We start from the raw sequence: 23,049 nt of genomic DNA, 5'->3' as shown, positions 1-23,049 counted from the left end.
AGGTATATATAATATACATTATTGAATGTAACTTTATTTGCCCAAACCTGGCACAAAGTAAAACATGAAAATAAAGTGGTAAAAGTTTGTTGAGTTCTAAGCCCTATACACATTGGGATATTTCCACTATATCCTTCAGATGTTAAGCAAAACATCATAGAATACAAACAAGAAATAGCTAGAATGTTATGATACAGACTAAATATTGAGTTTTCTGAAGCAGTTTCTCAGTGAACTCTGTGACTGCATTGGTACAAGAACAAAGTTTAGCCACAAACAAAAAGCAAGAGAATGAGAGATAATTTAGGGAAGTATTTACACCACTTTAAACAACTAAATAAATTGTTTCTAAATTGCAAATTAGATTCTAAAAATAAAATCTTATAACGCTGTTATTGATTCTTCTGGTATGATATGAGAAGCCACCTTAAATAAGCAAGTTATAAGTAACAATCATTTAACATGTCATGGACAGAAATGTAGTAAAAATATCCAATTAAAAGTGTATCTTGTGAAGTGTAGTCTGCATTTCACTATTTTTTTTTCTGATATACTTTGTACAATTGTTTTGAAAAACAATCTTTAATACTCAGCAAGTTTGCCTCAAGATGTGCTACGTGTACCTGTCCTTGATTATTTGGTTATCTTTAGGAGTTAGAAATGTTTTTAGGAGAGTGCCTTACTGATATTTCTGCTCCTGGGCTACACTGACATTATTCCAGATATAAATATGAGTAATAAACTGGTAGGATTCCAGCAGCATTCAACATATTGGTCTACCTTTACTAAAATATTTTTGAGTTAAATACGGGCCACTTGTGGAAGTTGTGAAAAGTAGGGCTCTAAGTGGTTATGATAGGTTGACTCTAGCCAGCACCTAAGAATCCATCCAGGCTCTCAATAACTTGCTGTCCTAGCAAGGCAGAAGGAAGAAATGGAACACCAAATGCAAGATAAACTCATTGGCTGAGATAAAATAAAAATAAAAATAAAAATAAAACAAACAAACAAACAAACAAAACAAACAAACAAACAAACAAACAAAAAAAACACTTTAACAATTGAAGGAAATACACACATACTCCTCCCACAGACTGATGCCCAGTCTGAATGGGTACCATGGAAAGACCAGCCAAACACTTTTTACTATGAGCCTATGAGCACAGGACACCCTGTGTTATATAGCACAGGACATCACTTAGTTCAGTTTGGCTCAGATGTCCTGTGTGTGTCCCCTCCTAACCTCTTGCTCATGCCCAGCCTATATTTTGTGGGTGAGAGGGGACAGTGAAAAACTGATAGCTATGACACTGTGCAAGCAGTGTTCAGCAATAGCTAAAATACTGGTGTGTTAGCAACACTGCTTTAGTCACAAATCCAAATCACAGTAGCACAGAGACTTCTGTGAAAAAAAAGTTTACTTGATCGCAGTCAGACCAAGTACAGTGAAGCATTATGGACTAAATCTTAATTTTAATCTTCAACACTGCCTGCCAGGGGATTTTCTGTTGCAGGGTATGATCCTGTTGTCATTCAAATAAGTGCAAATAGACATGAGGTCATAGTAAAAGCAGAACTAGATATTCTGTTGTCTTGTGGAACATCTAGCTACATCAGCTATTCAAGTTGGACATGATTAATTGCCTTTGAAGCCAAACAAAATATGAATCACAGAATCACAGAATTTCTAGGTTGGAAGAGACCTCAAGATCATCGAGTCCAACCTCTGACCTAACACTAACAAGTCCTCCACTAAACCATATCACTAAGTTCAACATCTAAATGTCTTTTAAAGACCTCCAGGGATGGTGACTCCACCACTTCCCTGGGCAGCCTGTTCCAATGCCTAACAACCCTTTTGGTAAAGAAGTTCTTCCTAACATCCAACCTAAACCTCCCCTGGCACAACTTTAGCCCATTTCCCCTCGTCCTGTCACCAGGAGAATAGACCAGCCCCCACCTCGCTACGGCCTCCTTTAAGGTAGAGAGCGATAAGGCCCCTGAGCCTCCTTTTCTCCAGGCTGAACAAGCCCAGCTCCCTCAGCCGCTCCTTGTAAGACTTGTTCTCCAGACCCCTCACCAGCTTGGTCACCCTTCTCTGAACTCGCTCAAGCACCTCGATGTCCTTCCTATAGCGAGGGGCCCAAAACTGAACACAGTACTCGAGGAGACAAACAGACAAAAAAACAGCAAACCAAAAAAATTGCCCTAGATATATTAAATAGCAATATTTAATTTTAAATACAGCCCATATTCTATTTCTTAACTAAGACAACATACACAAAAGTTAATAAAAAAAAATATATTTAATTCATTATGTCAGACATCATAAACTCTGTAGACAGAAACAGAGTTTGGGTTTGGATCTAACAGTCAATAATATTTAGCAGATTAAAAATTGACCATATAATTTTGCATTGCTATATAAGTGTTTAAACAGCTCTCTGAGTGTTTTAGATTTATGACCACTGAAAAACAGAGGAGTGATAAATCCTGCATCAGCTGCATAACTGCAGTAAGTAATGCTAAACTGGGAAATGACTTCACCCAACAGAAATGTAAACAAAAAAATTAATTGGTCCAAGGGGATTCTTTATGTCATTAAATATGCAATAGAGTTTGTACACAGCAAACTTCTGCACAAAACTGATAATAAGATTGAATCCACAGCAGAATTGCCTGCCCCAGTGCTAGGTACATATGTAACCCATCTGTTTGTGTTGTCTCAACTGATGCATTGGATTACTCACTTTCAATATTTGTTACCAAAATTACATAGGACAGCTGAACTTCATAGATGGTTGTATCAATGCTCATGAGTTGACAGCATCAATGTCTGCCTCAAAATTCACAAAGCTGATAAGCACAGACAAATAGAAGTAATTATTTTTGCACAGTCATCTGCCATATTTTATGTAATTAAATTTTGTAACAGTATTTGAACACCATACTCTTTGCAAGATGTTATTATATTTTATGTATGCAGCTAGAATCATTGGCACTGTGAGTTGGCACTTGTCAAGAAAGCTATGTTCTTAGTAATAACATTCTTTTCTTTGGGGCTGAATTTTTCTCTCATTTTGAGACAGTTGTAGAACAGAAGATTAAAAGGAGAATAAAGATCCTGAACCATGAATATAATGTAGCTTACAAAATTTTTTTTTACTATCTTATTTTCCCTATCCAAAATAAATGTCAATTAGCAGGAACAGTGATCTCCTGTGAAACTCATCATGGTGGTTTCACACTGATAGGCAGCTGAACTCCACCATGCCACTCTCTCACTCTCCCTTCTCAGAAGAACAGGGGGAGAATATGTGATGAAAAAAAAGGTTAATGGTTTGAGATATGTACAGGGAGATAACTTACCAGTTACCATCATGGGCAAAACACACTCAGCATAGAGAGATTAATACAATTTATTGCCTAACAATAGCAGACTAGAACAGTAAGAAACTAAAAGCAAATTAAAAACACCTTCCCCCTATCCTCCCTCTTCTACCTCCTCCCCATACAACAGAAATGCTGGTGATGTTCCTCATAGCATAATAAGAAAGTCAGTTGTTACTTGAAATACATAGGAGCATACTAGCTCTTTCAGTTTAATTTGGAATTGTGTATTGGCAATTATAACTGCTACTGTGATCTGGATAAAAATGAAATTAATATTACAATGGCTTCATGTTCACTCCAGATTTCTTTACAAGCAGTATTCTCACTAGTGTTGTATAACTATGCTGTAGTAATGAACAATATTAGTTTCTTAAAAGAAAAAGTAAATACAGGCAGTTCTAGAAATATATTAGAAATTAAAGTAAGAAAGATGGTTTACATAAACTAGAAAGTGATATTTCTGCAGATACATTCTTATTCTTCTCTTTTTACTCTTAAAGCTACCCCTTGATGGGGCAAGCTGGTGAGAGTCCAAATGGACCAGACTGACCCCTGAGAAGTACCTCAAAAGTCCAAAAGACTTTGGTCCTGCTGATCTGCAGTGTCTTGGACCCATCTTGGGTCTCAGGCTGTGCCCACTCCCAGCGTGCATCCATGAACACAAAGAGGTCTGAACCCAGGGGAAGCAGTGAGCAAAGGGCACTTTTTTCTGGCCAGACAAAAGACACTGCTTATGTGAAAGGCAGGAATCCCTGTAATCACTTCACAGCAGAGTGGAAACCACACTCTTGCAAAGGCAGGATATGGTTTTCAGGAAAGGTGGTCTTTTCTTGGCTCCTGTCAAGCTCAGTGAGAACCAAGAGACCTTGACTATTGAGGTGACAAGCTCTTACTGCTATAAAAGCAGGTGCATTATGGGCAGGTCCTTCTGAACTTGGACATAAACACTTTGAGAGCTGGAACTAATTTATGAAAACATTTTTTGACTGAATCAGACCACAAAATGAAGCAGCAAATAAGTGCCAGGCAGAACACTTGGGCACATCTGAGCAAAGACCTAGATCCCAAGCAGCCCATAGGATATGAAGACAAGGATCGGCTGTGCACTGTAGAGTGTTATAGCAGTACTAGAAGCTTAGCTGAATCAAATAAGAATTAGCCACCTTTTCCTGCTTGGGTCACATACTGCCACAACAATTAGTGCACATTATTTTGAGAAATTATATTTCTAATAGTATAGGGTTGATTTGTATATATATATTTTTTCCTCTATTTCTCTTTTCCTATCCTTTTCTCTAGCAGTAATTTACCTGCTGCTTTTGTCTAGTCTGGCTCGTTATTTGATTACTTATTCCTCTCAAACCTAATAGAGTGAGTAATCTGTCTTAACCATAGACACTAGTGTGGAGGTCTCTGCTCACCATCTCCCGTCAGCTTTCAACTACATTGCATCTTTTAAATGCCATTTACCTATACAGGAACTGGTAAGTTATTACTTTAAACACGTTTATCCTACCCTGTCTTTCTACTCTGACAGAAAGCTCAGCTTTACAAGTTGGCTTGGCAATTTGACTGTCCTCAAAGGTGGAAAGTCCTTCCTTACTTATATCTCCACCTTGTTTCTCACCAGATGTCTCCCTCCATCTTGCCCCCTGTATTGAAACAAAATGACAATGTAAAATGAAAATCATCAGAGCATTTAGTACTTGTTACATTTGCCAAACAAAACCAACATTTAGTTCTGATAGCTGTTAGGTCAGAAAGGTGTTAGAACTGAGGTTTGGAAGCTTTTGACCTAAAAACTATACAACTAACCAAACATTGATACTGGTTCAGTTTACTTACTATTTCAAGTCATTTTGATACCTGAGATACCATTAAAACCAGTATCTCTCAGCTCTCTTTTGTCTTAGGCCAACACATTTACTTGTAAAAGAATAATGTTCTGTCTTTGGTTTAAATTTGGAATGACATATACAACACAGTTTATAAAAAAGCATAAAATATTTCTGTTTATTTAATGTCTTTGTTGTCTGCCTGTATCCAGACTTGAGCTATAGATGGGTTTCATTCCTACTTGCTCTAAGTAGTAGAAGCTATCTCTGACACCAAGAACCAGAACTCTAGATTGTTGAAATTCAACTAGAAGTCTTTATAAGAACCATTACCAACACTTTTACCAGACGTATTTTCAAACTGAAAAGTATAGATTTTATTTTTTTTTTTGGAAGATGATTATTTTTAACATCTGCAGGCTTTATTAAAGAAGAAAAACAGACAAGCAGTTCTGTACTCTTTGCTTTCTTTAATGTGATCTTCTGTGTCACCTCTACAAAGCAGCTTACTTCAGTGAGGAATATATAGCTTTATGTGACACAAGTCAGTAAGCATGAAAATATTCCAATATGAATAATATTTGTTAAACTGACTCTCTCATTTACTGTATATTCATATTATTTATGTTCTTCTACTTATATGAAAGTTTATATAAATATATTTTTAGAGAAGTAAAAATATATTAAAAAAATCTTACCTCTCCCTCCTGTACCAGATGAAATATGAACCGTATTTCCGCATGTGTGAGAGAACAAAGACTGACTGTCCCCTCTAGGCATTTGGTAAGATAAGAAATAACCTTCAGGCAATATTGTGACTTTTGCAACTATTGGTGTTTTGGAGATGTAGGGTAACGAAGTCCATTCCTTCCATTTTAGCTGCCAGCGGCATTCAGCCCACAGAGGAAAGAGCTTATGTTTCACATTTTCTGCCTTTCATGGATAATACTAGAACTACAAAATCTTTGGTGTATTAAAGGAAATTTCATACAAATCCCTGTAGTCTCGCAGTTTTAAACATTTTAAAATGGGAAAGAAATATTACTTAATAACTTAAATGCTGAGACATGAAGTTATTTCCAAGATTGTTGCAGGATGGAGGATGCACCATCCTGAAATTCCACCACACAGACTGGGAAAGTGGGGTGGACCCAGTAGTACAATGAACTTTAGAGTTTTAAAACTCCCCTTAAAATAAGAAAGAAAGACCAAGTGGCTCATATGTGAGAAAAAATATTAAAAATTTTTGTTTTATTAGAGAAGTATTTCAAGGTTAGATCCCATAGGACTTTGAAAGACAATCCCTGCTGTAGGGCAAGTTAGAATCCTGGAATGTGACCAAATCTAGCAGTGAATATAGTGTACATGGAAATTAAAATAGCTGATATATATATATATATATATATATACATATAATCATTATTGCTGTTACGTGTATCTCAAAGATGATAGGTTGGATCATTTGAAATATTGAAGAAAATGGTGACTGAAATAAAAACCTGTAAGTAAGATTTATTCCTATTCTGTTGCAAAAGTGTTCAAGTTGTTTAGCATTTTCAGATAAACTGAAGATCTTGGGGGAGTTTGTAGATAATTATTATTTCCAGGGTTAAAAAACATGTAATAAAATCATGGGTGGAACATAACATCAGCCATTACGAGCTCCCTAGACAAACTGTCTATGGATTTCTGAGACTATGTCATGTGTTGCTGAAAATGAAGAGGCATTGCATTCCTTCTCTGCATCACTGCAAACACAAACAATTCAGTGGGAAGCAAGCACAGTGTCTTCAGAGAACGTGTAATAAAAGAGCATAACTCTATCTGCAGTGCTTATTAGTCACTTGCCACTGGTTTCCTGCTTGAGAATCACAACACTCTATAGTTCAGGTGTAGCCTGCTAAATGCATTTCTCTTTTACTCATTCTTCCAAGACTTAAAATAATCCCAAATGAGCTGAAGTGGGTCAATACATTCCCAAATAATCACTGAAGCAGGAAATGTAATCTCATGGAATCCTGATTGTCTGCTCAAGAGACTCCTAAAAAGAGTAGATGTTATGCATACGTATTTAGGCTCAAAGACACTGAGACAAATGAAATTTGCTTGCATCTCAGTCAGCAGGATTTTATCTTTCTTTTTTTTTTTTTTTATTATGGTGTTTAGATATGACAATAACAGACACAGATAATCACCAAAACAAATATTACATTATACTCATACAATGTTATTGCCAAGACAAAAAGTTCTAACATTAGATAGTTAAGTCACAACTGAATGAAGTTAACATATAGCAAACATCCTTTCAGGAAAAAAAACAAACAAATTTAAAGTCTTTAAAAAAATATCATCTGCCCAGTTCTGCTAAATGAGAAGGCCAACTGTGCTGTAGCCTAAATTACTAGGAGTATTTGATTAGGCAATGATGATTACAAATACTGAGTGTAAGTATTTGCCAGATGAGCAGTAGTCCAAATTTCACTCAAAATTTTGTCTGCTAGCTAAACAGAATGGTGACAAACCTAGGAAACTTAATAAGCTTAGTTTACACTGAAGTAGGATTTCAGTTTAATGAGAGAGAAAGGATATTGTTCAGTAGCTGTCCCATGAGAGACGTAATTGAGAAATATGAGTTCTCTGTACTCTTTCCAAAGACACCTAAATTTGAAAATGTTGATTGTGTGTACATTTCTCCATATCTCCACACAATGCAAGTACTTGTGTGATAGGTTACTGAACTGGAGCAAACTGACTCACATAATTCCAGTACAGTTATATCTGAACCCATGAACACCACTAGGGGTTAACGAAGAGATGTCTGTGCATGTGAATCTCCTGAATACCTTCACTCATGAGCGTCTGGCTAGAGCAGTCTCCTTTTCTGCAAAGACAATCTACCTGTCTAATGGGTCTCCCAGAATTTAATAAGAGGTTCCTGGTTAAGCATACCTCAACCAGGATGTAAGAGCAAGCAAAACTGCTTCTGATCATATTTTGATGCCATTACGTTATATATCCTTTCCACCCATATCAGGAACTACGTTTAAAAGTATCTCATATATAAGGTATTAGAACTAGAATCTGTTAAAAGGGAAAAACTCTATTACATTGTGTTTTTTTTTTGTTTGTTTTTGTTTTGATTTGTTTTTCTTGTTTGTTTTGTTTTGCTTTTGTTTTTTTCCTACATTGATCTAATTTATCTGTGTGATACTTAGTGTCTAAGCATTCTGTGAAAATATTAAAACGGATTAGACTACATGATAGAAATCCAGTACTGTTTATAACAATCCACTGGAGACTACAGAAGTATTCAGAGGAAGTAAACTGCTCAAATTCAATGAATGCTGGTGTTCTGCAATAATTTACTTGTCTAGAGACACTGTGCAACCAAAACCAAAGGAAAGGAAAAAAAAAAGTGAAAAAAAAAAAAAGAACTAGTGACAAAATCTATACAAAATTAAAGGCTCTGCCTTTGCCAAAATTCAAAATTTCAATGGAGAAAAGGAAAATATAAAAATGAATCATTTGAAAGGAAAATGCTGATTTTTTATGAAATACTGTACAAGTGAAAATTGGCATATTCTATTATTGTGAACAGGTAACATTTCCAGCCTCTTCTTTTCATTTTCATTCTTCCTGAGCTTGGATCCTGAGAAAAAGTAGAGACTTTTGAACTGTGCCATAGCAAAACCTTGATTACTTTGCCTCCTTAAAACTGCCATAAAAAAGAACTGTCTGGCATTGATTTGGCATGCTCTGTGGTGCAGGAATAAAAGGGTTTCTCAGTGACTAAAAAGGATGTTGCACCCTTGTGCAGAGCAGGATATTCCTCTTGTATAATGATTTTCTTAGCAATATGTCTGCTTAGCTTTAAAAGATACTGACCTGAGCTTTAAACCTCTGACATTCCTTTTCTTTAAAAAATTTACCCACTTCATTTATGGCCTAAATGGGCCAAGAATTCACATTTGTTTTCTGGGAATATTGCTCAAAGTGTTGTGTAGACAGAACGGAGCTGGTATTTTAGTTTAAGTTGAAATGCAAGAAATTTAGGCTGTGATTACACACTTGTCTTGTGCTATATAGTGATCATGTCTAATAACTCCATTACTCATCAGAACATATCTGATCTGGATCAGACCAGAGATAATCATATTTTTATGTAAAAGATCAGAGAACGTGATAAAGAGATTTTTTTTTTTTTAATGTTGGTTTTATATTTGATGATGATTTTAGGAAAATGTGAGAGGAGAGATGATATGCCTTCAAGGTTGTGATTAACAGATAGACTTGTTCTTATGCTAGAATGCAAATCAATTCCTGAAGTTTACATTTAAAATTTTATCTTTGGTCTGACTTTATGATTTGAAAAAAATATATATATATATATAAATATATATATATATATAATAATTTTAATATAATTTAATATAATTTTAAAATATAATAAAATATATATTTTAAATATATACATATATATTTATTTTTTTTTTAATTGTGGCAATGGCCCAAATGTTGATTTACTGAGCTTTTCTCATGTATGCAGGAGATCCACTCACAGTTTTTCTGACTGTCACAATATCTTGTTTGTTCAAGGAAAATAATATTTTTGCTAAAGTGGAATAACTGGAAAGGTTTGAGAACCTCTCTGCATCTTTCTATTTCTTATTTACGTTTAGATGTTCTCTTCCTTCACACCTCTTGCATCTTGAGTATCTTCTCAATTTACATCATAAGGAAACTCAGTTTGTCCTGGAATGGTTACGCAGGTCTAGTACCAAGAGTCCAATCTCTGTAACTAAATTCAATGACTCAGTCCTGATACTTCCTGCAACTACCGAGTGTCTACAGCAAGCCATTTGCGTGTCTTGATTCGCTGTCTCACTTGTATGGATGAGTTTTTACATGACCTAACCCCGTTTTGATGACTGGACTAATGGGTGCCCCTTTTATCCCCAAACTTCCCAGGGCGTCTTTCATGCAAAAAGAAAGGAGTGAAAGAACAGTATTCTTGGGAAGAGACCCTTTTGTCATCCTTCCCTTCCCTTCCCTTCCCTTCCCTTCCCTTCCCTTCCCTTCCCTTCCCTTCCCTTCCCTTCCCTTCCCTTCCCTTCCCTTCCCTTCCCTTCCCTTCCCTTCCCTTCCCTTCCCTTCCCTTCCCTTCCCTTCCCTTCCCTTCCCTTCCCTTCCCTTCCCTTCCCTTCCCTTCCCTTCCCTTCCCTTCCCTTCCCTTCCCTTTTCTGAATTTTACACAGCATTAAAACACCTTAATATATCTAAGGACATACAAACAATCAAACAAAAAAAGCCATGTGATGTATTTTGTTTAATCCATGGCACATTATAATCATGTCCTACTATCAAAAAGAAAATCAGGTCCAACTGGATAAAGATTCTGACACTCAAAATTTTGACACTAGGGCACTATTTTTTTCTCTATTTGGTAATGTGAAATGCTGCTTTCTTCCCACAGTGGCAAACTCAGAATTATCTCATTTGCTACAATCTGTCTGAACTTTCATTTCTCACCTTTCCTGTCAATCAACTAACGCAGAAGGGGAAATAACTTATTGGTGACTGGACACACAGAGCTTTAATCATCTGTCAGCTGATGCAAATCAGCAGAAAGAACAGACAAATACTTAGTTCAAAAATTATAACCAAAATATCTAAAACCAGTCAGGTTTCTCTGATTGCTGGATTAAAAACAAAACAAAACAAAAACAAACAAACAAACAAAAAACACACTAAGTTTAAGCATTAAAATTGAAATTAAAGGACAGTGGACATCAAAGAATACTAAGTACTTGAGGGAGAAGATATAATGAGCCTACACTTATAAGAATATGTATAACCTTATATAGTTAATTAGACTTTAGAGAACACAATGAGCTAAAGAGTTTGGTTAAATGGAGAATATTGTAAGTTAACTTCTCTGCCTAGGGTTTTCAAATGTAAATAGAGTCAGTCCCATAAGCTGGATTCTCAAACTAGTTATCCTCTTTGAGACCACCTGAGTGGCTGGAGCCTGTCTGGTCATCTCCTTCTTTCAGCCTAGGACTGGAATTAAGAAAAACATGTTGACAGAAGTTAAATTGAAAATGGAGTTTGAGTCAGGTGAGGCTTACTGTTTTCTCATTGATGTTAACTCCTTAACTACACCACTCTCTAATTTAAAATGTAATCAAAAGTCTACAAAAAAGAATAGTTGCTCACCATGTCTTGCTGCCACCACATCTCAACTTTCTCTGTGGTTTATGTTTTGTTTTCTCCATCCAGATTGCAATGGTCACCCAGTGCTAGCCACAACAGAGTGAATTAGGAAAATGATTTTTCTCTTGGTCAAGCTATTGACAGCAGTATTATTTCATTTTGGCAGTTCTTCTACACTTCTCAGGGCCTTTTGTCATCTCCCTCTTATCCAACATCTACTTTTCTTTCAAATGTTCTATAAATGTTTACTTATATTACTGTTTACATCATTTTGTGTGTGTGTTTACAAAGTTAGATTTGTCATTTCTTTTCAGCCTCTCAGTTCTCATGGTTAAAGTAATTCATATAGTTTTCCTAAAGGAGCTCTGATATTTTAAAGTTTTTCATTCATGACAGAAAATGAATTTCAAGTTAAAATGCAGTTTAATGAATACTGACAATGCAATTAAAACTTTTCTTATGATGGGTAGATCCCAAGGAAATTGATGAGAAACAAACAAAAGTAGTTATGAATCACAGATCCTTTTTCTTTACAGAATAATAAGAATGTGAATTAAAAGACAGAGATAGTCATGGGCAAAATATTCCAGTATATCATCATCAGACAAACTTATCTTTGTTCTTCAAGTTCATTCATATCTTTTTCCCCATTGCCTTTAATGTTCCTCTACAGATCAGCAGAGATGATGTTAGAACTGATTACTGCTCCTGAGGCATTGGAAGAAGTAATTCTGATAATATCAATGATGGACAAACCTCCTACAGAATGAAAGTAGAGTTAAGATAAGGCTTAGCATGCTCCTGTGTCAAAGATCCCAAGACCCTTTACAAGAGACAAATGTAGGCATTACTTTGTCAAACAACTGTAAAAGCCTTTGGGGGGAAAAAAAAAAAAGTTTTTTAACAACACAACTTTATGGGATGCAGACAAAATACGGCAGATGTCCTTAGATTAGTGGTAATATTTACGTGTTTAGAAAATAAACATCTGAAAATTTGGTGCTTACTTGTAGCAGCTCAAAATCATTGCATTACCCTTCTCTTTCTCAAAAGGTGAATCAGGCTAGAAATTGAAGGAGCAAATTCCAAATCCATGAAACTTTGTTGTGAATTCCCAGTCAGAAATATTTTAAAATATTTCAAAAAGGATCATGCAGTTACTTCTGTGGCACTCTGAGTAGAGGGGGGCATTTTCTCCAGCTCTTTCTCCAGGAGCTGCATACATTTACATGCTGCATGTGAGGTGAGACCACAATAGCAACAGGTGAAAATAAATGTGCAATGAAACATGAAGGACATTTTGGGGAGGAAAAAAGACGTTACTTGGGAAACAACACTTATCAAGGAATGGTAGGGAAGTTGTTGCTGTATGAACAGTGATCAGAGGGGAAAAAGATCAGAAAAAAAAGGCTGACTGGTTATTGATCCCTACCTCATCAATTTATGCCAAATAGTTATACAGATTATTGCTTTAGGAACATATAGATAAGATAACAAATGCAGGCACTGTTAAACATACTATTAGCATAAACAGTTGTGTTTTTTGTTTGTCTGTTTGTTTTTAGAAGCAGATTTTATGGATTTTTAAATTAGTTTTCTGTATGTACTGACCAGATTTTTTTTCCAAAAGTAACATACAGAATGGGAGAAGGAAGATATTTCTTACAGTAAGATATATTTTATAAATGTATAATATAATGAACAAAAAAAAAGTTATCAAGCATTTAAGAAAACTTTTTTAAAACACATAATACAATTCTATTTATGAATTTAAGTTAATTTCCTTGAAATATTTACACAATTGCTAATTCTATAGTCAAATTTTTCCAACATATATTATTTTCCCAGAAGAATTATGTGTAATTGCAAACGATGGATAATTATATCAATTCTATTACCCTTTTAGGGCTTATTATACACAGCTGATGAACAGCACCACTGAATTCAGTAGAAAATTTATAGTGAATTGACTCCAGCATTTAATTTATTATATTTAATATAGAAGGGCTGGTGTTTCCTTGGTTTATTTTAGTTTTCTTGTTATTTTTCCATTCCATTCCATTCCATTCCATTCCATTCCATTCCATTCCATTCCATTCCATTTATTTTATTGATTCAGCTGATTTTATTGATTCAATAGTTCCCAGTGGGCTCAGATTTTGACATTTAAAAGTTTTCATTTTCCTTGGTCATCCCATCTCACAGACTGCACTGGCAAACTAAAACTGTGACTTGCTCATTTTTCTATAATAGATACTTTGTTGACTTTCATTCTTTTTCTTGATGTTCATAGAAAGAACTCAGATTCTTTTTTCTCTGTTTTGACAACTTCAGGGCCTGCCCTTCTATGAGTTAGAGAATCAGTGAGGTTTGTAGGATGCAACATGAGAAATGTGTCGATTTGGGTGAGGACAGGAGGTACCAGGGGAAAAGAAGAGTGGGTGCTGACTGGAGTGGCCACCAAGATTTGTGCTAGATCCCTGTAGGGACTCTGCAAGAGCTTTTGCAGCAGATAAGCAACATCCACCTGGGTAGTCCTGTAGTGATCAGTGTAACTGCAGGATGTCAGCTGTGGGCTCAGTCCCCTCGGCAGCTGAAATTGCATTTTTATTCTTATTCCAACAAATATTCCAGTCCTTCTTTGCAATTAGGAAAGGATGAAAGAACTTAACAATGGGAGTTGTGAGGGCAGTAGCATTCTTTAGCATTGTTAGTATTTTTTCTTAATCCTTTTCTCAGTTACCTTCAAGTGAAGAGAAGGAAAAGGATTCAGCCACTGTGTTGTTTAATAGCGTAACTTCATTTCTCACCCTGGCAGCTAGCACCAGTACAACATACCTCTTCGTGAACAGTTACTTTGATGGACTGTACTCCTGTGACATTGGACAAGAGCAGTAAAGGCAGACAGTAAGTCCATCAAATGGATTCACATTGAAAAAGCTGCAGACCTTGTCAGAGGGCAACCTACATGTGAGGGTGTGACCATTAATCTTCCCTTTTTGATTTTTTTTGTCTTTTTCATTAGTCTTAATTAAATACCAGCTATTAGATCAAAGGTAATTAGTTCAAAGAAGGAAAAAAACTCAGTACATTTAATGATAAAGTATTAGGCAAAATAATCTCTCAACAAGCCCATGAGAAGTCTTTTCTAACTATATATTTATAGCCAAAGTCTAGGAGTTTTATGTTTATTTATAGGTAGTATTCTGCAGATTTATTTATTTATTTATTTTTAAGTCACAAAAACATGGCACTTTCAGGACTGTCTCAGATTAAGGTATCCAGTTATTGACAATCAACCTGAAAGTGGTGCCCAGGTTCAACAATAAATAGTAGCTTTGCCTTTGCTACAAATAAGCATCTCCAAGTGAATTTGAAGATGATTAAGCAGAAATCTGCTCAAAATTTTAACAAGGATTTGACAAGAGAAGCAATTTTCCTTTGAGCTTGTACTCAGCTTTGAATCTCACTAGAACAGAGCTTTCATTTCACAGGCAGTCTCTCACCGCACACCCAAGCTTTAAAATTTAATGAATGCACCCTTTGCAAGAGACTCTGGCAATAGCTCAGATATATTAGTAAGTGCAATGATGTCAATCAAAAAAAAAAAAAAAAAAGAGAGAGAGAGAGAAGAAAAAAAGGAAGTGCAACTGATATCTTTCACTGTTATAATCTTATTGATGGTTTCAAAGCCTCTGTTTTGAGTTCCAGAACCATCCTCTATTTTGAACAGAACAGAACCTTAATAAATCAGCCAACAAAATATATCTATTTATTTACTAATTATACAAATGACGCTATATTGATTAATATGCATAGTTTAGAGGAAGTGTTTCAAATATAAAAGAGCTGATGCTAATTTTTTCCAAACATGCCATGTGAGACCAGGGTTAACCTCAAGAATGAGGCAGAGCAGCAGGCCACTGGCTTACCTGATGGGGATGAAAGCGCAGGAAGAGGCAGGACAGAGAGAGAGAGCAAAGCTAAAGCTTTGCAGAGATGAGTGAGCCTCAGGGATGCAGAGGATATTGATTTCATAAGCAACAGTAATGTGTGGCCATGGTGTGCCAGAGAGCTGTTATGAATCTGCTCTTTGCCTGGAGAGGCTCTTCTGGAGGACAGAGGCATGGCCACAGGATTTCACCCCATTTCCGGCACTGTGTTGGCTTGTGAAAATTATCCCAGATATGCACATATCACCTGCAATTTAGATAGCTTTCTCTATCAAAGCTCTCAGTGCGTGTTTTGTGGACTCAGATCTTTGTGTTGTGCTGCAGACAGATATGAACTAATATGTTTCCTCTGTGAGAGCTGCTGTGTGTGACACGCAAAATCATTTCATGCCCCGTGTCTGCCTGAGATGGGATTTCGATAAGTTGATCACAGATAGCTAAAATTGTGTTGTTTCTATCTTTTCCTTGAAGTCAGGATACCAAAGAGCTTGCGATCTTTAAAGGGTGAATTTTATTAAGGTACTCCAAAGATGAATGCAGACCTGTTACATAAAATGGAACAAAAGATGAGTTATTTAATCATGTTACCTTGCCCTCTGTATCCTTGTAGGATGGATAATTTTCTTCCTAGGTTTCCTCCTAGGACCCCCCTGGGTTGCAATAAGCTATGCAATCTCTCTTCTGAGTTTTAGCTGTGGATCTGCTCTCTTCTACTTAGAGTACTGTAAATCTATGTGGTAGGTTCCTAACTTGCTTGGTCTCTCCCCAGCCTGCTGCCCGACCTTGTGCTGTAAGAAACCTGTGTCAGCAGGTTTCTTGTTCAGGCAGCATGTGATGTCGTTGTCCCCAGGGCTGTGTCCAACTGCAAAGCTGCCTTAATGTCTTGAGCAAACAAGTAGATACAAATTGAGCAAGCAACCTGTACCATCTGTCCTAATATCCATGAAAACTATGTGCAGATAGAAGGCGAGTATATGGATTCAATGGTTCCTTTTTTGTTTTAATTTTGACCAATACATTTTTATTTATGCACATTCCAGTTAACGTTATCATTTTCTTGAGCTCACATCTGCTTGGAAATATCAGGGACTCACAACTTGCATTTCTAACTGGAAATGGTCTGTTTTTCTGCTTCATGTTGCTTATTCTGCTTTCATTTTATATTTCACATGCTTACTGTGTTGAAAGTAATAACTGAAATAATTGATATCGGAGCCATAACTTGTAAATAAAAAATTGCATTTTCATATGAAACTTTTAAGCTTGATTTAATCTCTTTATCAGAAGTACAAATTCTTGTTCTTGCCATATCATTTTTGATTAGGACTTTGAAGATGATTCTGATAATTAGAGCAAATGTGTGCCCTCTGGAAGCATGAGTGAGTTAGAGCACAGCCCAGCAGTCTACCAAACTGGGCAAACTGCTAAGTAATCAATTATTTCTGAGGAGGAAGACAAGCACTTTGCATAAGAAAAGATTCATGTAAAATGCAATTGTTGCTTTTATAAGCCAGGATTATTCATTGTTATGTATCTCATAATGCTGTAATCCTAATTACATAGAAAGCCATGCATCAGATCCACAAACCAAATTAATCCTACATGTATATCCTGTAGTCCTAAAATATTTACTCCGAGGACATGACTAATTGTGTAGTATAGTCTTTTTTTTTTTTTTTTTCCTTTGTGTGTGTGTGTGCATGTGAACAGCAATCAGATTAGATTTTAAATTAATGTTTTCTTGAGGGTAAATAGAATAGATAGTATACATGTTTTATATAATTTAGAGCAATGAACTGCTAAAGGGATGAGGCATTATAGGGTATAAGTAATGTTTGCTGAATAATTCTTACTGAATCTTGTTATGTTGGATAGGATGAAGAAAAACTGTGTACAGAAAAGCATAGTAATTCAAGAAAAAAAAAAGTAACAATAAGAGACAGTTATTCATCTTAATGATTAGCTGCACTTAAAAAAGAGAGTAAAATGTCAATAAATTTTCAGCGCTTCATACTGCATTGGATTTAACAATGCTATGCTTTATATTGATGTACAAATTGTGAATGTGAGGTGAAGGGGTTTGTCTTGAAGATTGAGTACTGATTTTTAAAAATAAAAATAATCGGAAAAGAGTAATACTGTATGTGTGAACATTACCTTTCATTTCAAGATGTTTAGGAAGCATTATATTTACATAGGAACAAAAAAATAAAAATAAAAATTAAAAAAATGCTCTTCAATCCCCAGTTCAGCAACTGATGTGGTTAGAGTTTCCTGTCTTGTACTTTATGCACGCCCATCTAAATACCTTCCTTAATGGCTCTGAGTATATATGCATCTACTCCTCCTTAAGCACACAAAATTGTGTTACATAGATGTGATTGTATGTACACCTTCACAGGTTCAAGGTTTAGAGCATCTGTACCTCTCTGCATAATTTTTGGCCTATAGCTCTATAATAGATGTGGTATTTGGTGCTGCTCTGAAAGGCCACAACAACCGACAAGTTATTACTTGAAGAAAAATGCTGACTCTAAAAACAATGAAGTATGCTTATTATTGGGTTTTGATATAGTCGAAATCAAATCCCCATCACAACTAAAAATAAGACTGTACTGCTGTTCCTTCAGTTTTCTAGTATTTCAGTGCTGAGAGCAAACAATAGATGTTGTGGTTCTTCTGCACCTAGAGTTACCTAATGGAACTGTTTGGTTTGGGAGATTAATTCTAGATTTAATAATAAACCAGTATTGATAACACAAGACTGTTTTGTCTAGGTTGTGTGAGTGGTGTGACTCAGTACCCTGTATCAACTGTAAATTGCACTATTTACATTTAATCCAGCAGAGAGGTGATGGTGGCATATGTAGCAAACAACATGCCGAAGGCAATTTAGAAAGGCAACTACACTTTCTGCTTTGGTGAGCCGAATTAATTATTTTAGAAAGTTAGTTATCTTCTTCAGTAGAGGCCATTGGATACTGTTTCTTTTATGGCTATCTGGAAATGGATAAACTTTCCCTTGGTGAAAGTAATAACACTGAAGGTAGATGTTTTGTTAAACTCAAATCACCTGCAGCATCCTCTCCTTACAGAGCACGGGCTGAATGAACTCTTCCTAGCCATTTCCTTACTCAGTATGATACAAAAACCTGTGTGTGTGTCTTCTGTCGTCTAAAAACACTGCAGTTGGGTTCTTCATGCTGGTTACAGCACTGAGCACCAAGTGCCACCAGTTCCTTACAACAAACATGGCTTTAGTTATGTTACTTAAGAGCAAACTTTTCAATTACTTACCTGAATACGATATACTGCTGACTGCAACTTACATGTAGATTTAAATAAAGGATTATCAGCAGAGCATATTAAAGTGCAAATAATATTAATATAATATTAATTCAATTATTTCTTCACAATATAAGCTTTGATTTGGGAAGTATGACATGGAAAACAGGTAAGACTGTATGAATATACTCATTAGTAAAATGCAGATAGCATGAGACCCTGAGACCCTGCTATGCATCAAGAATACATTTTGTAGCTGTAATTTGTCTCTAAATCCAGCACATAAGAATATTCTAAATCTACATATTGAGCAATAGAGCTTTGCCTTTTAGATTTCTGACACTCCTGAGAGAACTGCTGCTGCCCCACCCCACCTATAATTTGTGCTGAATGCTAGTCTGTATCAAAGCATTGTATTACACATCTTCATTTATCTCTCTTACCTTGTCCAATTTTTTGTCTTTATTAATGCATGACATATTAGAGCACCATTCAGCACTGATTTATATTAGTGTCACAAAAATTGAGACCTGCAAAAAGGAAATTCCCTCCCTCAAAAGGATGACAAATATCTACTTAGGCCTGTAATGACAGTAAATGTTAATGTTTTCCTGAAATGAATCAGACATAAGAGGTGTTTGAAGGAAGAGTAACCCAGAAAGCATGACCAATTGAAACCAAAGTCTTTTAATGCACTTCTTCAGGTATCCCTCAGTGTGAATGACACTTGAAAGTACTCTGCCACTTCAGAGAGAATAATGATGCTACTTGTACACTAACAGCAGTACAGAGCTTTGTAAAGGAACAGTAAATTTTTAAGGATTTTCAATACACCTAAGATTTCACAAGAAAGGAAGCTGAATGGAAGCCTATGCAGGCATGTAGGGATTGAAGTCTTAGGAATGCATATGGTCTTGCTTTAAAATAATAGGACATTTGAATAATTAAGGCACTTCAGACTAATTTTCTTGCTCCCTTAAGATTTTTCTGACTTTGCAACAGTTTAAAACATGACAAGTGCTGTATCCAAAGCTGTGGTGGTCAAATTTTGAATGATGCTGATTGATAGTGGTTTCACTTAATACCAGGACGTACTTGTGTGAATGCATGAATCTGCTGTTTTTATTTTGTGAACTAAAATGTATTCTTAAGGTTTGCTGTGATGTGTGTGGCTGTGGCTTGCACAATTTTCTGTGGAACCAGTTGGGGGAAGGAGTGACACACACAGCAGGAGATCTCATTTTCCTTTGAGAAGGTTCTTGAGCCAGCTTTTGTGTGAGAACTGGGTATACTCTTCACTTTCTACATGTCCTCTGTATTTAAGTATATGTGGCACGACATGTTAATTGAAGATCTTAGGTATAAATAATGGTAGTGTTTACATGAAAAATGCAGTTTGCGATTTATTTATTTATTTTTTCTCCCCAAATCTGTTTCTGTTGTACTTTCAGCCTGTCCACCAGAAGCAAAACTGGGCTTCTAGACTGTAGGAAACAGGGCTGTAGGAAGGCCTCTGTCTATGGACTGATGTGACACCATGTAGCAGAGGCTGATTTTGAATTTTGTTTCCTCTTATGGTTTTATAATATATAAAACACGAAAAGTGAAAGACTATTCTGCTTCAAAGGGCAAGGAAAACTGAGCCTGCCTAGCCCTCTCCTGAGCCATGATCATCTTAGGAGAAGACCATCTGTGTTCTAGCAGTAAGAAATAATGTGGAGGGCAGAACAGCTTTGGGCTGAGGCTGAACACATCTGAAATGAATGCAACTGAGAAAAGTCATAGCACAACTCAAAGCAGAGACCTGTAGTTTGGTCATAAAAGTTGCTGAGTTGCAAGTTGCTGAGGCAGGAGTTAGAGCCTGGGGAAATGGAGCATCTGACCAACAATTAGCTGATTAGGATTTGAAGTAACATGGAAGCAGGGCCATCAACCTTCCATGACCTATCCAAAGGGAAGGTGGGGAGAAGAATTGAGAGTAAGTATAGTAATTATAAGACTATTCTGCAACAGGTACAAATATTCCTAGCTCCAAATACCTTGACTGAAGGGAGCACTATTGACACAGATGTATGGCCAAGTCGGCTCAATATCGGGGTGATTTACTACTTGCCACCAGATGTGTTGGTAGTAGGTAGCCCTCTTGAGATATGCATGTTAACATGTCCCCACCAGAAAAAGGCAAAGACTGGCTAAAAGCTCTCTCTCATACTTACAATAACTTCCACTAGCTTTGCTTCCACTAGCTTTGACCAATGAAAATATTTTCCCATAAGTAAACTGTTCTGTTTACCTTCATTCTGCAAAATGAATCCATTGATGATGAAAATGCATACCAGGACTAAACAAACTATAACTGAATAGGACTCAAAAAGCTCTTCTTTAAATGTAATATAAAGCTTACTGATCTCTATCCTTAAACATAGAGAATGAAACTTCTGCACCACATGCTACCAGAGGGGAAATAAATACCCGTGGAAGTGTGTGCACTGCAGCCTGGATACACTCATATATTCCATTGTTTTTGCCTGAAGGGCTCCTTAGTAATGACTTACCTTGAGGCTCTTTTTTTCTCTAGAGTAAGACTCCTAAAGCAAAAGTGCAACTATTAGAAGATAAAGCAAAGCTTTGCAACTTGGGAACTTCTGAGACTTTGTTACTGTTTATACTTTTGAACAATTTTTAAAATGCAAGACAGAAAGGCTAAAAATGAACCAGAGAAATATTCCCTATTTAATTAAATTCTAATTTAGAGGACCAATACACAACCTAGTTATTATGGAAGTCACTAATCTCAGATAAAATGTACTCTGTTAACGCAGAATACAAACCTCCCTTGAAAATATGGAAAGATGCTTCTTTTGAAATTATGCACTTACTGCAACACGCAAGGAAAAATATATGGTTTTCTTATTAATTCTATCTATACCTTGCATAATACTATAGCTAACTGGGGTGAACAGAGAACACGGAATTTTGATTTTGAGCATAGGTAGCATCAAGTTAAAAAACACTCTGTAAAGGTTTGTTCTACCTGCAGATACTTTTTTTATGTGACAATGTCAAAGAAAGCAGAAGACATGTCATTTGACCTAACCTTTGTTCAAGATGATGTTGGATTTGGTTTGTCACACAGAAGACGCTGAGTTCTGAACTGCTATAGCTCTTAGTGTAGCCATGAATCCACACCTCTGAGGTGAACATAAAATGATCCTGATAAAACAATACGGACTGTGCATAGGTGAATGTCTACTCTATTATAAGTGAATATGCAAGAACACATCTATTTTACATTTTCATTAGAGGTAAGATTATATATATGTATTTTTTTTTTTATGTCTTTTTACTCAGTACTACCAGACATAAACAGCAAAATCATGCTCAGTTATATATATTTATCGTAAAGAATTATAAGAATAACTGCCAGAATTTCTAACTAAACTGTTCCTTTAATGATAATATATGTTATTCCAGTTACATCAACATCTAAATAAAGTAACTAAGTGCAACAAAATAAATGTATGGTATGCTTCCTCAGACTTCATCTGGATACATGTAAAAACTCAAAGGCATATGATATAGAAAAAAGACACAAGGAAGAAGCTGCTGGTACACAAAATTGGAAGAGAACAGAACTAATGCTTTTGAAAATGCTTGCTAAGGTCCATAGGAAAGTATTTAAACCCAGGGGGTGGGGATAAAGCATATGGGCCAAGTACCATAAGATAGAGCACCCGTCAGAAATGGAGGAATCCGTATTGCCTGTTGTGCGTAGACGTGCAGTTCTATTGCTTGTACTACAGCTGTGTTGTTTCTCATTGCTTTAGTTTGTTCTTTAAATCAAACCTAAACCAGTCCCCAGACTACTGTGAATGCCATAGTTAGGGTGATAAATTCATAGTGCTGGAAGTGATCACCTATGAAATAAGACAGGAACTGAGTTATCAGCTTCTTATGAATATAACAGAAAGACTTAAATCTTACAACAAATAGCATTCAGTCTAGCACTTCAGAAAATGTTGTGCATTAGCATCATAAGAGTTTCTTAAGATTTTTGATACATGAGGAAAATATCTTGAAGTTGTTAACGCTTTTCTGTATATATTTTAAAGCCTGGTTGTAAGTGCTTTATAACTTAGCAGTTCTTGAGATCTAAATGCATTATTCTGTGTATTTGTTTTCTGCTAAATTTTGTACTTTTTTTTTCTCCCTCTCCCCACAGGGTTTGTTTGATCACATCTTGGGATAGGGGCCTTTCCTGAGTTGCAGCAAGATAAGGCATAACTCATTTTTATTTTTTTTCTATGTGCATTGATGCTCATCTTCCATCTTTTTGCCCTCTCACTGCCTTTTGAGAGGTTCTTTTGGAG

Source organism: Netta rufina (assembly GCF_964035555.1).
Source record: "Netta rufina genome assembly, chromosome: 4".
In the NCBI taxonomy this organism is placed as follows: Eukaryota; Metazoa; Chordata; class Aves; order Anseriformes; family Anatidae; genus Netta; species Netta rufina.
Note: the sequence above shows the minus strand (reverse complement) of the source record.